Source organism: Lygodium microphyllum, chromosome 17 (genome assembly GCF_053477565.2).
Source record: "Lygodium microphyllum isolate KBCC chromosome 17, Lygodium_microphyllum_v1.1.10, whole genome shotgun sequence".
Taxonomy (NCBI): domain Eukaryota; kingdom Viridiplantae; phylum Streptophyta; class Polypodiopsida; order Schizaeales; family Lygodiaceae; genus Lygodium; species Lygodium microphyllum.
This window is the reverse complement of record NC_141151.1, coordinates 95,378,705-95,394,213: the sequence shown is the minus strand read 5'-3', so window position 1 is coordinate 95,394,213 and position 15,509 is coordinate 95,378,705.

Here is a 15,509-nt window from a genome sequence, read left to right as displayed (position 1 = left end):
TATCGATCCAGGGTTTTTATACCATGTAGCATGCAAAATGCAAATGTGGATGCCTAGTGTGCACAAACGTTTCATTCTAAAATAAATCAACAAAGTGGAGTGTAAAATCAACCCTTCAATCATTTTCAATGTATGCGTTGTTGCTACATTGCTAGAGACTAGCACCGAACTTAATCATGCTACTAGTCTCTTTAACTTAAGTAATCAATCATCCTATATGCTATGCATAAACAAAATATCAGACTTTGCATCATTTTTTAGCACTTAAATGCTTCCACAACCCCTCTTTTCCTTCTACCATTTAAGTGTTGCATCATTGCATAGATGTAGGGTTTTGTTTTTTAATCATTTTCAATGTATAAAGTAATAAAAATGCACTAAAATATACAAACAAGGATGATTTGAGACTATACCTCATGCCTCAACTTGCTAAACATTCATAAATATTAATCATATTTTTTCTTAATTTTTAAAGCACAAAACCCCATTTTTATCTCATTTTGTCTAGTTTTTCTATTTATTCATTCATAAAAATAGGGTATTTTTTTATCTATGATTCTTGACTAATTATGACAGCTGAAAGATAGATTTTTATCAGTATTTTATTCCATGTGTATCTCTTTTTCCCACCCGAAACCAACAAAATCTTCATTTTCCCTCAAAAAATACGCTTTTTCGGAGATACAAGACATGGAGGAGGAGTTACAAAAAGCAATGCTCTTGAGGAGCTACTCAATTGGTTTTTCCGACGAGCTTCAAAGAATGAATACTAAAGATGGCAATGAAACTTGAGAATTCATAGTATTTTTCAAGAAAGAAAAGTACAAAGCTAGCTCTCAAAAGCCTTTACATCTTCCTCCCCCTTCGAGATCTTTCCTCTATAACGTAAAAAAAATTATTCTCTTGTAGCCAACTATTGATTTTATATCAGTTCAGTTTGGTGCCAAAGCATAAGATGAGATGGCCAGAAAGTATCCTACTCTAGAAGCATAGAAACCATGACCATAACCAAAAATCCTAATTATTGTAATCTTCTCCAAAAACATCACCATGTATGCATTGCACTTTAGCCTAGAGAAACCAAGTAGCCTTGTAAGTGCCTTAATACATAGTATAGGCCATGTTGCTTCCTCTAAGAAGATGTTATGAAATACTAAGAAAATATGGAGATCAATCCTTGCAAAGTAATGGCCAAGTGCAACATCTTTCAATGAACTAATACTAGCTCTCGACCCTTTACCCCATCCCAAGAAGTTATCAAAATCTTTAATCTCCAACTACAAAAAAAATATGAATGTCGTTGAAATCAAACATATTAATGTATCTTACAAAATTTGAGATAATAGTACCAATTTATTTTCTTCATTCTCTAGCTTCATTGGATTCCATATATTAATTGATGATTGTGCCTCATTGGTATCTTCCAATTCTTTAACATACTCCGACTCCTCTCTTCCAAAATTGGAAATTGAACTCCTCATCAATAAATCCATACTCTTTCTCAACATTCTTTGCCTTGTTAAAACAAAGAGAAAGGGCATCCCCTGCTTCAATAAACTTGTCATCTGTAAGTTCAATATCTAGTTTAAGTAACTCTCTTTGGATTCATTTTTGAAGAGCCTTTGGATGTTTGATAGTAGTATGTATTCCTTGTCCTTGATAGGGAAATTTGGAAGGGAAGGAACAATACAGAAAGACGAGTCACATATGATATCTACATTTTCATGGTTTTCTTCAACAATGGTCTCAGCTTTGAATTGGACAACATCTAGCTTGCCACCAATATATGCTTCTTGCTCAAGGTCAAAACATTCCTTTGCATCCTTGTCATTTGCCACCTCATCCAAAAGGAAAAAGTTGGAACATTTTGTATCCTCTAATTGTTGTTCATCAGATTTGACATGATATTTAACCAGAGTATAAGCAATGAATGCAGATGCCTTTGACATAATCCTACATCTCCTAGAATGAAAAGAAAAAAACAAATTTGGTGCACAAACCTATTAAGAGAATGAGATGTACACATTCTTCATTACATCTATGGTAGTCATTTCAAGGTCAAAAGCAATCATCGTGTGCTGAAATACTTTATTTTATAACCAATTTTGTCTCCCAAGCAATGAAGATGGTTAGTTGTTCTTCAAGGATATGACTTTGAGATATCTTATATGGTTAAAAAAGATAATGTGGTAGCATATGTCTTATCAATAATGTGGGCATGTTCTATCTTCACCATTTCCATCGTGCATAAGTATTGGATCCATGACATTCAAGAATACTATTTGCTTGATGAGCAAGCATCCAAAATGATGCAGGAATTGCAGCAAGGAAAAGGAGACGAGTATCCAAATTATAAATGACACAAAAGTCTTTTATGGTATCAAGGATGGGGTTTTCTTTACTTCTCAATCGTCTTTCAAAGACCGCATTTTCTGAGAGATGCACTCTTCACCTTTAGTAGGACATCATGGTTTATCCAAAACATTTAATAATATCTATAAGAGATTTTATTGTAAAGATATCTGGAGAGATGTTAAAGACTATGTCATGAGTTATCTTCCATGTCAACAAAATAAGGATTCCACCCTTCTACCAAGTGGTTTGCTTCAGCCACTACCTATTCCTCATGGGAAGTGGACTGATATTAGCATGGATTTCATAACAGGATTTCCTACAACAAAACATGGGTGGAATAGCATTTATGTGTTGGTAGACTAGTTGACTAAATCAACCCATTTTATTCCAACAAAGGCTCAATTTATCACAAAGAAAGTGGCCGATCAGTTTATGAAATGTCTATTTAAGCTTCATGGAATGCTAATGAAGATTGTGTCCAATCATGACACCAAATTTATGGGTAGCTTTTGGAGAAGTGTGTTCTTTTCTATGGGGACTATTTTGACTCCTAGTATGGCTTATCATCCACAAACAGACGGGTAAACTGAAAGGATCAACAAATGGCTACAAGTTTACTTGCATCATTTTTGCCATGATACACAAAATGCATGGGACCATTGGCTTCATCTTGCAAAATTTTGTTATAATAATATCCATCACATGAGTATTGGAATGTCTCCTTTTGAAGCATTATATGGCTATAAGATTCAAGTACCTTTCTCATTGCTGCATGATGATGTGAATCCTAATGCTCATGAAAAGTTAGAGAAGATGGAGGTTCTTATGAAGCAATGCAAGGATAACATTGGAAAAGCTCAAGAGACAATGAAGGCCTATGAGGATGAGAAAAGAAGACATGTGGAGGTTGACAAAGGTGAATGTATTCTCTTTAAGGTTTCAAAATTCCATTATGCTTCTCTTAAGGAAGGACATAATAAACTTACTCATAGGTATTATGGTCCATACCAAATAATTAAGCGAGTTGGAGATCTTCCCTATCAACTTGATTTACCTTCAACTGCATGCATCCACAATGTCTTTTACGTATCTTAGCTCAAGAAGTGAAATCCAAGTTCTTGAAGAACTACCTCCCCTTGATGAAGATGGTTTGATCATTTATGAACCTAAAAAGATTATTGGTAAGCGGGAGAATGTTCTAAGGAATGGAGTTTTTGTGGAGTATCTTATAAAGTAGCAGGGTTTACCTATGGAAGAAACTTCTTAGCAACATGCTTCATATTTGGAACAATTTCCATGGCTTCTTCAAGAGTAAAAAGATCATGGATCCACCTCCATTGAGTTCTTAACAAACTCCTCCAACAAAGGTATAGATGGCACATCAATAGATGAAGAAGCTATCAAGCAGATCTTTTCTAAGAAAATAGAAGCATAGTCCCTAACAGTGGACATTGTAAGCCAACTTCCAAAACAAGCACATTCCTTGTGGATGGATGAATATCTGCTCCCTGAACCAAGAGTGACTTCTGAAATCACCTTGACAATGAGATACAGACATGGATGTATTGTTCTCGTTTTGGAAAGAGAACCCAGAGTTCCAAATGAGAATGTTCCCTATATCAAAATGGTAAAGTCAAATCTTCCAAATGAGAAATAGAATAGTGCATGACAGAATACTATAGTACAGAAGAACAATCTAGTACTACAAAAGGATACATAGATAGTTATAGAGATAGGACTAGAGGTCCAAGAGATAGAGGATGCAGAAGCAACCCGAGTGATAGAAGAAGTGCAAATGTTGCCACTGCTAGAAGAAAAAGAAAAGATAAAAGTGGGTGTTACCCATTCCCTAGAAAATTGAAGAAGCTCGTGGATTCCATTAAAGAATATGACTTGGTCAAAGACCTAGACACCTTCAAACCAAACCAAGCATTCCAATAATGCTGATCCTATCCCCTAGCTTGCCAAAAGAAATTTAAAAATATGTTGTCAAGAAAATGCTTAAGAATTGCTTCTACAATTTTCCCCAAGTCCAATAAAGCCCCAAAACCTATGAAAGAAGTGGATGTGGCTAACGTCTTTCTAGATGAAAGGGAAGTGGAACCCAGGAGGAAGAAGCTTGGTGGTGAGAACTAATGGAGAGCAAGAGAAAGAGAGAGAGATAGACTCAAAAGTGGGAACTCCAACAACCACAATGTGTGGCCGGGCCTTTCTTTTATTCAAATTGTCACTAAAAAAATAATAAAGAATAATACGCACCTACAGTGTGCAGTGACAGGGTACTGTCAGTGTAGTAATACACAGGCAGCTAGGCAGAGACGCCTTTACCCCCAACAACCTCCCACTTAAAGGTGAATCTGCCCCAATGAGAGAGAAAAGAAAAAAGAAAAGATAGTACAACATGTACACATGTACAATAGGATGAGGAAAAAGACGTCATCTCATCCAATGCCCATCAATCTCGTGAGGAAGGCAAAGTGCTCTCTAGTGAGGCTCTTTATGAGCAAGCCTATAGGATTCTGCTCAATCGGAATCTTGACAAGGTCAACAGATTTGTCCTCAATGACCTTAAGAATAAAGTGATATCTCACCTCAATATGTTTTGTCTTTGCATGGAAGACCGGATTCTTGGCCAACTGAATGGCACTCATAGAATCTGAATGCAGTGTAGGCATAACATCTGTTATACCAAGGTCTACAATCAAATGGCCTAACCACTTAGCCTCCTTGCAAGCCTCTGTGGTTGCAGTGTACTCGACCTCTATAGTAGAAAGAGTCATACACTTCTATGCCCTAGACATCCGTAGCCCCTCCAACATAAGTGAACACATAGCTAGAAGTGGACTTCATACTATCCGTATGTCCTGCATAATCAGAGTCAGTGTACCCCATGACTCTTGTATCCTAGCTACCATAGCAAATACACATATCTGTTGTGCCCTTCACATATCTCATGATACCCTTCATGGCATCCCAATGTTTCTTGCCAGGTGTAGCCATATAACATGCGACAGCCCCAACTGCAAAAACAATATCTGGACGGATGGCTATCATGGCATACATAAAACTGCCCACGGCTAATGCATAGGGAATCTTGGCCATCTCGGCCCTCTGCTCATCATCTATCTGCAGACAATTGTCATGTGAAACTTTCACATCAAAAGGTAATGGACAGCCAATAGGCTTAACATCCTGCATACGGAAGTGCTCAAGGACTTTATGAATGTACTCCCTCTATGATAGATAGAGTAGTCCCTGAGATCTGTTGCGCTTAATGTGCATACCAAGTATATGAGAGGCATGTCCCAAATCTTTTATCTTAAATCTCTTCTTGATCTAAGCCTTAAGAGCATCTAGCTCCTCATGAGCTGTCCCTGCTAAAAGCATGTCATCCACATAGAGTACCAAAATCAATAAAGAACCATCACGGGCTTTCTTTGTGTATAAGCACGGATCCATAGCACTGCGGCTGTAGCCCTATGACTACATGAATGCATCAAACTTATGGTAACATTCCTTGGGGGCATGCTTCAAGCCATATAGACTCTTCTTTAGCTTGCACACTAGGTGTTCTCTGCCAAGGTCTACAAAGCCCTTAGACTGCTCCACGTAAATCTCATCATGCAAATCCCCATGTAAAAAAGTTGTCTTGACATCCATCGAGTACAAGTCCAGGTCAAGCTGTGCAAGCAAAGCCAAGACTAAGTGTAGGGTGGTCATCTTGACCACAGGAGAAAAAACTTCATCAAAGTCAACACCATGCTCCTACTTAAAGCCCTTAGCAACCAATCAAGCCTTGTATGCCAGCTTGGGGTGTCCAGGGGTACTTTTCAACTTGTATACCCACTTGCATGGCAAAGCCTTCTTACCCTGAGGCAAGGAAACAAAATCCCAAGTCTGATTCTTATGCAATGAGTCAATCTCAGACTACATTGCCCTCTCCCAAGAGTGACAATCACCCCTGTACATAGCCTCATCATCAGTGTGAGAGGCTCTCTTGCATCTGTAACCAGTACATAATCCATAGAGGACGCAAAATGGTCAAGAGGTCGTCTATCTCTAGTAAAAAGCCTCAACCCAGGCTCTGCTACCTGACAAATATCCTGTCTAACATCAGCATGTCTAACATCTAGACCATGAGCATCACGTGATGCTGCACGTTGTTTAGCTAGCCGTAGAGCAGGCTAAACGGGAGCAGGTGGCTCCTCTTGGAAGATAACTCTGCATACCTCAACCACTTTCTCAGGCTGCATATGCATTTTTTCCTCATGAAAGATGAAATCATGGCTGCGGATCACTTTCCATGCCTGTGGATCCCATAGATGGTAACTCATCTCTCCTGCATCTCTATAGCCAATGAAAATGCATTTGACACTTTTAGGATCCAGCTTATTGCGTTTGTCCTTGGGCACATGGCAGAATGCCTCACATCCAAAGACACGCAAATGATCATAAGAGGGGGGCTTGCCTGCCCATACCTCCTCTACAACCTGAAAGTCAATGCCACTGCTAGGCAACCTGTTAATGAGATGCAGCAGTGCAGTAGTAACTACCTCAGTCCAAAAGTGTTTCAGTAAGCCAGCTTGTCTAAGTATGCTATGGACTCTTTCCGAGATGGTCCTATTCATGCATTCAGCCATACCATTCTGGGGAGGGGTGTAAGGGGTGGTCAACCGATGCTTAATACCCCGCTCATCACAAAACTACTCAAAAGCATGTGATACATACTCACCCCCATTATCTGACCTTAGGCATTTCAGCCTATTCCCAGATTGGTTCTCTACTAATACAAGCCAACAATGAAATGTGTCTAAGACATTGAATTTTCTCTTTATGGGATAAGCCCAAACCTTACATGAGTATTCATCTATGAAAGTAACAAAGTACTTTGCCCCACCTAGTAACTGATAGGGCATGAGCCCACATACATCTGAGTGCACAAGAGCCAAGGGCTCACCCATGTGTTTCTTACCAGACTTCTTATGTGTATTCCTAGTCTGCCTACCATACAAACAATGATCACAAGAATCAAAATGCGAAGAGTCAAAAGGCGGAAGATACTGCAAAGCACGAAGCATTTTCATTCCTTTAAGGGACATATGCCCCAAACGAGTATGCCAAAGGGATATGCATGGTATATGTGGAATATTGGGATGTTACAAATGTTATTCTTTGCGAGATCACTAACTGTGGAGGAACTCTTGAAGATCATCCCCGAAGGTGTAGCCTAGAGTCTCTAGTTGATTCCCATTTTTTATGTTTAGCACTATCAAAAGATCATGGAATAAATACAAGGATTGGAATGAAAACGAAAAGGATGAAGCACATTTTAATAGAACTAGTATACTATATAAGCTTGCAATTCCAAAATTAGAAGTCATCTAACAACTATCTAGGGTGTAAAGAAGAGCTATAAAGACTTCCATGTGCAATCCAACATATGTAGCTCTTACTTCCTTATAAGTTATTGGAATAATGTAAGACTTTTCAATAAGTGAAGAAATAGTATAATAACCTTTGCTCGGCAAACTCCTCATGGATGAAGAGGTCTGTCTTGTTAGTTAACTAGGCCAAAATGGCATAATCTTAAATGTAATTGTCTACATCTCACTTCCTATCCATGATGTTGAGATATTTGCAATCACACCTACTTCGGTCCCTTTGTGAGGAGCAGTGAGGGCTCAGGACCAGAATCCCATATGCACAATAGGAGAAAGTACCACCACTCAAATCCTATAAAGCATTGTACTTGCACTCTTTTTCTAATGCAATGATAGTACTCTTTTCTTTCCAGTAAAGTGTCATGTCACTGTCAATACACAAGATTGTGTTTATGAGTCCAAGTCTCAATCTTGGAACCTAATTCACTTGTGTAACAATTTGTCCTAGTCAGGGTCAATGTCTTCATGAGTTTCTTTTTCCTCTTTCAACCTCCATAGCTTTCACATCTGCCGTGCTCTAGATCCTGCATATTTCACATGGTATCATAGCTCAAATGAGCATGGCATATCTCTCCTTTCACTCCTCTCAGCTCCTTTCCATCTCTGCTCAGCTCAGTTTTAGTATTGAACCCTATCTCCAACTTCATTTGTATTCCTACCTTCAATGAAGCAACACCTTGTCAGCTTGAAGCTTTCATATCTCTCTCCACATGCCAAATCTCTCTAAAATTCCTTCTCGAGAAGTGTTTCTCTACTTCCATAGCTCCTCCTTGGTACCTCAATCATTGAGATTGGGCAACTATAGCTTCAACATTGCCTCTTTTTAGAGTCGCTGCCATAACTGTGTCTGTGGACAGCACCTATCTACCTATGTTGGAGCAGCCATATCTCATCAACCAGGTCATATGTCTTCAAGCTTTCTTCTCAAAAGTTGTTTTTCAGGTCAAGATGCAACTTCTTGGCACAAAAATCAAGGAGATTGATGCACATCATGCCCGTCATTTGCATTTTCCCAAATCTAGGCACAGTTTTGACAACGACCACTTTGAAGGCTTAGATCTCTCAACTGGGGCAAAATGAGTACAAACCCTCTTAGGAGGAGTTAAACCCATCAGTGAAGGTCCTCTATCTCAAAGGGTTTGAGAAGATTTGACCTGTGGAGCTCGTGGGAGCTCATTTACCAGTCGTTGGTCCTTGTTTTGACAAGACAACCATAGCCAAACTTCAGCAAGCTCAAAAATCTCATCATTTTCTCTCTTCTGCCACTGGAAAAACCCATTGTCACTCAGACCTGAAGGTCCCAGCATCAAATCAAGAAGGGGAAGATCTAGATCTAAAAGAACTTGAAGGATTTTTGCAGGCTTGAAAGACTCAGGGAAGAAACATAGTGTCTATTGACACTCATTTTTAGTGATCTCAACACTTGTCTCTTGACACATCTCAACCAACTCTTTTGCTGCTTAAATTTGATAAGTCTGAAGCTGATTTGTTGCTGGTTCCTCAATTCAAACATGGGCAAAGATTCTCCAACTGCTCAGTTCAAAGGAGTCGGGTTTCATACCTGGCAGACCCACATCAAACTCATCCTGATGAAGAAGGGCCTCTAGGCCATTACCACTGGAAAAGAAAAGAAGCCTCGTGATGTGGATCTTGCTATCACTTGGAAAAAGAACAATGATAAGGCTCAAGCCATTATCAAATTGGAGCTAGACGATAACTATATCCACCATGTGGATAACTGTGAGGCTTCACAGGATACATGGAAGAGACTTGACACTTTGTTCGGTGCACAGTCTAAATCATCAAAGTATGGTCTCTTGATTGAGTTTTTCAGGCTTGAAATGAAGTCCAACACATCACTTGCCACAATCTAAATTACATGGAATGACTTCTAACCCAACTTGCAGGAATCAACATTAAAATGGAAGAAGATGTTTGCATTGGTGTTCTACTTAAGAGTTTGCCTCTTGAATATAATAATGTATCAACAACTCTAATTAATATGCCAAACCCTAAACTTGATATCCAAGCATCACTGATAGAGGAGGAAAAGAAGCTAAAAACTAAGGAAGAATCAAGTACCTCTAGAGATGAGTATGTATTATGTGTTGACAATAGATACAAAGGCAAGAAGGATCAGCTCTTTGTGATTTTTGCAAAAGGACCGGACACACCGAGAAGTTTTGCCACGCCAAAAAGAGGTTCCAAAAGGCCTATCTAGTTGCAGTCAAAGAAGAAGAAGAAAATGGAGAAAAGGAAGAAGAAGAAGAAAACCACCAGGAGAAGGACAAACCTCATCAGTCCTTCTATTCAGATAGACTTTTTTAGCTGTGTATTTCCTAGCCCTAATGCCTCAGACATAAACTTGTAAACTCCTCAATTATCCTTGTACTATAGACTCTATACATTTTGTGAGGCCCTTGCTACAGCCTCTCAATGTCCATAATGTTTGTGGTACCCACACTTAGCCTTTTCTGTGACAGCCTCTGGTGTTTTGCCATGTTTATGGTGTGCCCACACTTTGCAGGTGTTGCTTTCACTAAAGCCTCTCCACACTTTGTACTTTTGGTTGTGATTGAGGAGGGGTGTTGAGATATTTGCAATCACACCTACTTCAGTCCCTTTGTGAGGAGCAGTGAGGGCTCAGGACTAGAATCCCATATGCACAATAGGAGAAAGTACCACCACTCAAATCCTATAAAGCATTGTACTTGCACTCTTTTTCTAATGCAATGATAGTACTCTTTTCTTTCCAGTAAAGTGTCATGTCACTGTCAATACACAAGATTGTGTTTATGAGTCCAAGTCTCAATCTTGGAACCTAATTCACTTGTGTAATAATTTGTCCTAGTCAGGGTCAATGTCTTCATGAGTTTCTTTTTCCTCTTTCAACCTCTGTAGCTTCCGCATCTGATGCTCTAGATCCCGCATATTTTACACATGACACCATATGTCATTGACTATTGTGCATCTCTTTAATACAATCTACACTTTTATGATTGGCTTCGTATCAAGTCAAATGACAATGTATCATAACCCAAATGCTTCAATTATTTACAAATAAATACAAAGTCCTTTCTTGACTTATAGAAGAATGTTTGAACCTTTTGGAGCTTTGCTTGTTATTGTGCAAAGTTATAATTATTTTGGTTTGAAGAGAATAAAATCCTATTGCTCATGAACCACATCTCATTTCTTAGATATAAGATAGAAGCATTGAGATAATACATCTAATTTTCATAATTGGTTGCGAGGCATTGTAGAGCTTCATGCTTGCAGATTCTTATTAGGATAATAATGAGAAATATGCCTAAGTCCTCCACAATCCAAGAGCACATTGTTGTTACTTCTCTTGAGATGACAATGGCTTGAATCAATATGCATAGGCTCGACATTGGTTTTGTCAAGAATCGCGTGGTGGGGGGACTTGCTCAAGATGCTGCACCGAACATACACAGAATGCACAAGGAGAAGCTCACTCAAGAGACAAGAAGAGAGATGGAGGCCAAAACGTTTTCTTGCTATTTTCTTCTTCTTCTTCCACACACTTTTCAATGTACACAAAGTATAGATAAGATACAACATAAAGGAAAGTGGCCTACTAAGTCAAACAATGCATAACCGACTACAATAGTCGACTGGCGCTATAACTATGCCAGCTATAAATAGGTGTAACAACCTGAATATAATAAGTAATGAGTCAGTGGCCATGTGAGAGTCATAATGACCACCAACGTGCTAAGTGTAGATGTGTGGACCCATCTAACCAGGCGGTCCATCATCTGTTGAGATTCAGCAATCACACTCATTGACAGCCTCTTTGTATGGAGCTTCAGGGCCAAGGGCATGCAGGCTTACCTATCCCATATGCACAGTGGTGCCTACTGCAGTTTCCTACTTTCCTATAAAGAATTGTACTTGCTTCCTTTTCTTAATGCAATGATAGTACTCTTTTCTTATCAGTAAAGTGTCAGTGTCATTGTCCACATACACAAGATTGTGTTTATGAGTCCAAGTCTCAATCTTGGAACCTAATTCACTTGAGTAACAAACAGTGTCTTTGTCTTCTCCATCATGAGTCCACTCTTCTCCTTCCATCCACCATAACTCACTGCCATGTCCTAGATCCCGCATCTTTCACATCATCAATGTCCGCATGTGTTGAGCTTGTCATCTCAACAATTTCTTATTTTCCTTGGGAGGTCATTGTTGTGATGATATGTAGATTAATGAAGCCCCATGGTGTTTTTGTTGGCAACCCTAAAAAATGCAATTGTCACATTCTATTGCTTGAGAAATGAAGTCATTTAATGCATGAACCTTTGGCATATCCTTGTGAAATTGGCTAAGAAAATAATCCTCATACCAAGTCAAGTTACAATTGAGTTGTCAAAATTTAGATGCATAAATTGAAGTTAGTCTAGATCCTTAATGTAGACTCTTTTTTTTTTGTCTCAACAACTCTAGCTCTATCAATGTCTCCAAAGGTAGTTGAGAATTCATGAAAAAAAAAAGCTTTGAAATCATAAAGTAGAGGAGATTCCTTCTTAATTAAGGGTGCAAACCAAGAGAGGGTTGTAGCTACGAGAAGTGTGCTAATAAGTCCCACTTGAAAAGCATAATCAAGATATTATTCGAGCTACATGTGGATGAGCAACAACAATCTATTACAAAAAGCCTCAAAACTTTGGTGTGGTCCCATTGAAATTTCAAGTAGACTAATTGTCATTTCCTTCCCATAGCTCAGAGGGTGGCTACAATATGTCAAATAGCTTTTTAAATGTAGGTTTGCCTCTTAGAGTTATTGGATGATTTGATCAATGTATCCATCACAACTAGGCATGATTGAAGTATCGAGTCTTGCCAAACTATTACAAGGTCGATAAGGAGTTGGTAAAGGACAATCATTGTCGCCTTACAACTTACAAGGAATTAAATTGAAGAAGAAGAAGAAGAAGAAAAACTTGATTCTTTATTGCAAGAAGAGATATTACAACAATATACTTCTAAATACAAAAAATCTAACAATGGTGTTCACAACAAGGAATTAAATTGAAGAAGAAGAAGAAGAAGAAGAAGAAGAAAAGATTGATTCTTTATTGCAAGAAGAGAGATTACAATAACATACTTAATACAAAATTCTGACAATGGTGTTCACAAGATGAGATCTTGATATAAGACTAGATCAAGACAAGATAAGATAGGACAAGAATTGGAGATATATAGCTTTAATTTGAACTATAAAAGGATTATCTCATAGGAGCCTCACAACTAGCATTGATAAGATTGAAGGGCTTGTAGCCCAAGACTGCTACTTATGCTAGAGTTGAGGAGGTTAAGGAGAAGCTTCTAGTAGATAAAGATATAATTGATGACATAAACATTACTGACATAATTGATGATATAAGCAATGTTGATGTAAGCATTAATGCAAGCATCTAGATGCTTCTTAGAATCTTTTAGAAGTTTCTTGAAGATACTAGGCTTTTTGTTATCCAAGACATTGCCATAGCATGATGTACACAAGATCAAGTCTCTTGAGGTAGATTCCTTGGAGAGAGAACCTACTATATCGCTTCTCTTTTATCAAAGTCGACTTTGAAGAAGCCTTTTCCTCAATAGTAGATTTGGTCAACAACTCCATTATTTTTAAGAATACTGTTGAGCCAAGTACCCACTTTCATGGCTTTAAGAGGTTTGCCAATGAAAAAGACAAGAACCACTTTCTTATTGAACGGTAAAACATTGTTACAATTTCCATCTTGGAATTGAGTAGAACCTTTCTTTGTCAATCCTTTGAGTTTCTCCTCCATGTTACACCTAAGTATTTTGGCTAGTATTTCTGAGACAATATGTGGATTTGCCTTCTTACCGAGTTTATTATCCTCCTCGGTATTGACAAAAGAGCCTAGAAATCTATGGTTGTTGGCTCAGTGATCCATAATGTTGAAACCACTATAATCAACAACTATCTCGTGTTCTTCTTCTCTCTTCCTCTTGTGTATTATAATAGGCATTTCTCCAATGTTAGAGGCATTTATATTGTTGTTCAGGATTCTTTCCTCCATGAACATATCCTCTCGATTTGTTTTACTCAACATACTCTAAACAAGACTCCATGCAATCAGCCAACCATGTTAAATGAGGCTTAATCTTTGCTACTTATTATTCAAAGGTTTGCTTGGGTGACTCCCGAATCAAGGAGAAAATCCATGAGTTTATGCGGCACAAGGAGGAGAGAATCGGTACTCAAGAAATAAAGAGGGGTTTTCTTTTGAAGGGGTGATGTGATGATGAAAAGAGAAAATGTGAGCATTTGAAAAGTTATTTCTGTGTGTATGCGTGTGAAAAATGCATTTCTTTTCTAGTTGTAGATATGAAATGAAATGATATTTTCATGGTTGAATACGTGCATGCAATGTGTGCATACTCTAAAAACATCCACAAATGCATATACACTTAAAAAAAAATGAATTTTATTGATGGGATGATATTTTAATGGTTGATCAAGTGCATGTAATATGTGCATATTCTAACAAACACACACACACACACACACACACACACACACACACACACACACACACACACACACACACACACACACACACACACACACACACACACACACACACACACACACACACACACACACACACACACACACACACACACACACACATACACACATGAACACATGTAAACATATGTGCAAACACATACACTCATGTATGCACGTATTGTTATGAAAAATAACTTTGATAACTTTATTTTTTTGTGAATTTTTATTTGACGATTTGTCACATGATCGTGACTTATTGCACGTGTGAACGCGTGGCATTGATCTCATTATGCATGGTGGATGTCAAGTAAATTAAGGTGTTTTATGCTACAACGATTGGCAAATTATTATTTTTGAGTGGAGCATAAGTTATCGCACAATGATTATTTATTTATTAATGTTTTATTAGCGTCGATTTATTATATTTTTATAAGCACTCCATAGTGCACAATTATTATATGTGCACATGCACAAATGATTTATTGGAATATTATTTTGTAAAAGCTTAGACAAGGTTACAATATTATTTTGTGGAAATTTTATGAGAATAGGATAGAGATTGATATTTTTAGAACCATACTTTTGGAAAAAAAGCACTCATGTAAAGCAAGAGCCTATAAGTAAGGCTTAGCATGCATCTTAGGCAAGAAGATAATCTAAACTTACAAATACACTCATTGGGGAGTGCCTTCTCAATGCATGGTGGGATGATTGTACCCAATTTGTCTCTCTTGTACTTGTGTCCCCATTCTTCTTACTTTCAATTTGTTGGTTTTCTAAAAAAATTTCGATAATTGTGCGCTATGGAGTGCTTAAAAAATATAATAAATCCACATAATAAAACATTAATAAATAAATAATCATTGTGCGCTAACTTGCACTCCATTGAAAAATAATAATTCGCTAATCATTGTAGCATAAAACACCTTAATTTACTTGATGTCCACCTTGCACAATGCGATTGGTGCCACACATTCACACATGTGATAAGTTACAATCATGCGGCGAATTGTCAAGTAAAAATTCACATAAAATTAGTCATCAAATCTATTTTTCATCATAATTATACATATATGCCTATACACATGTAAAACATATGAGCAAGAGAAAAAGTGGAGAGAGAGAGAGAGAGATAGAGAGAGAGAGAGAGA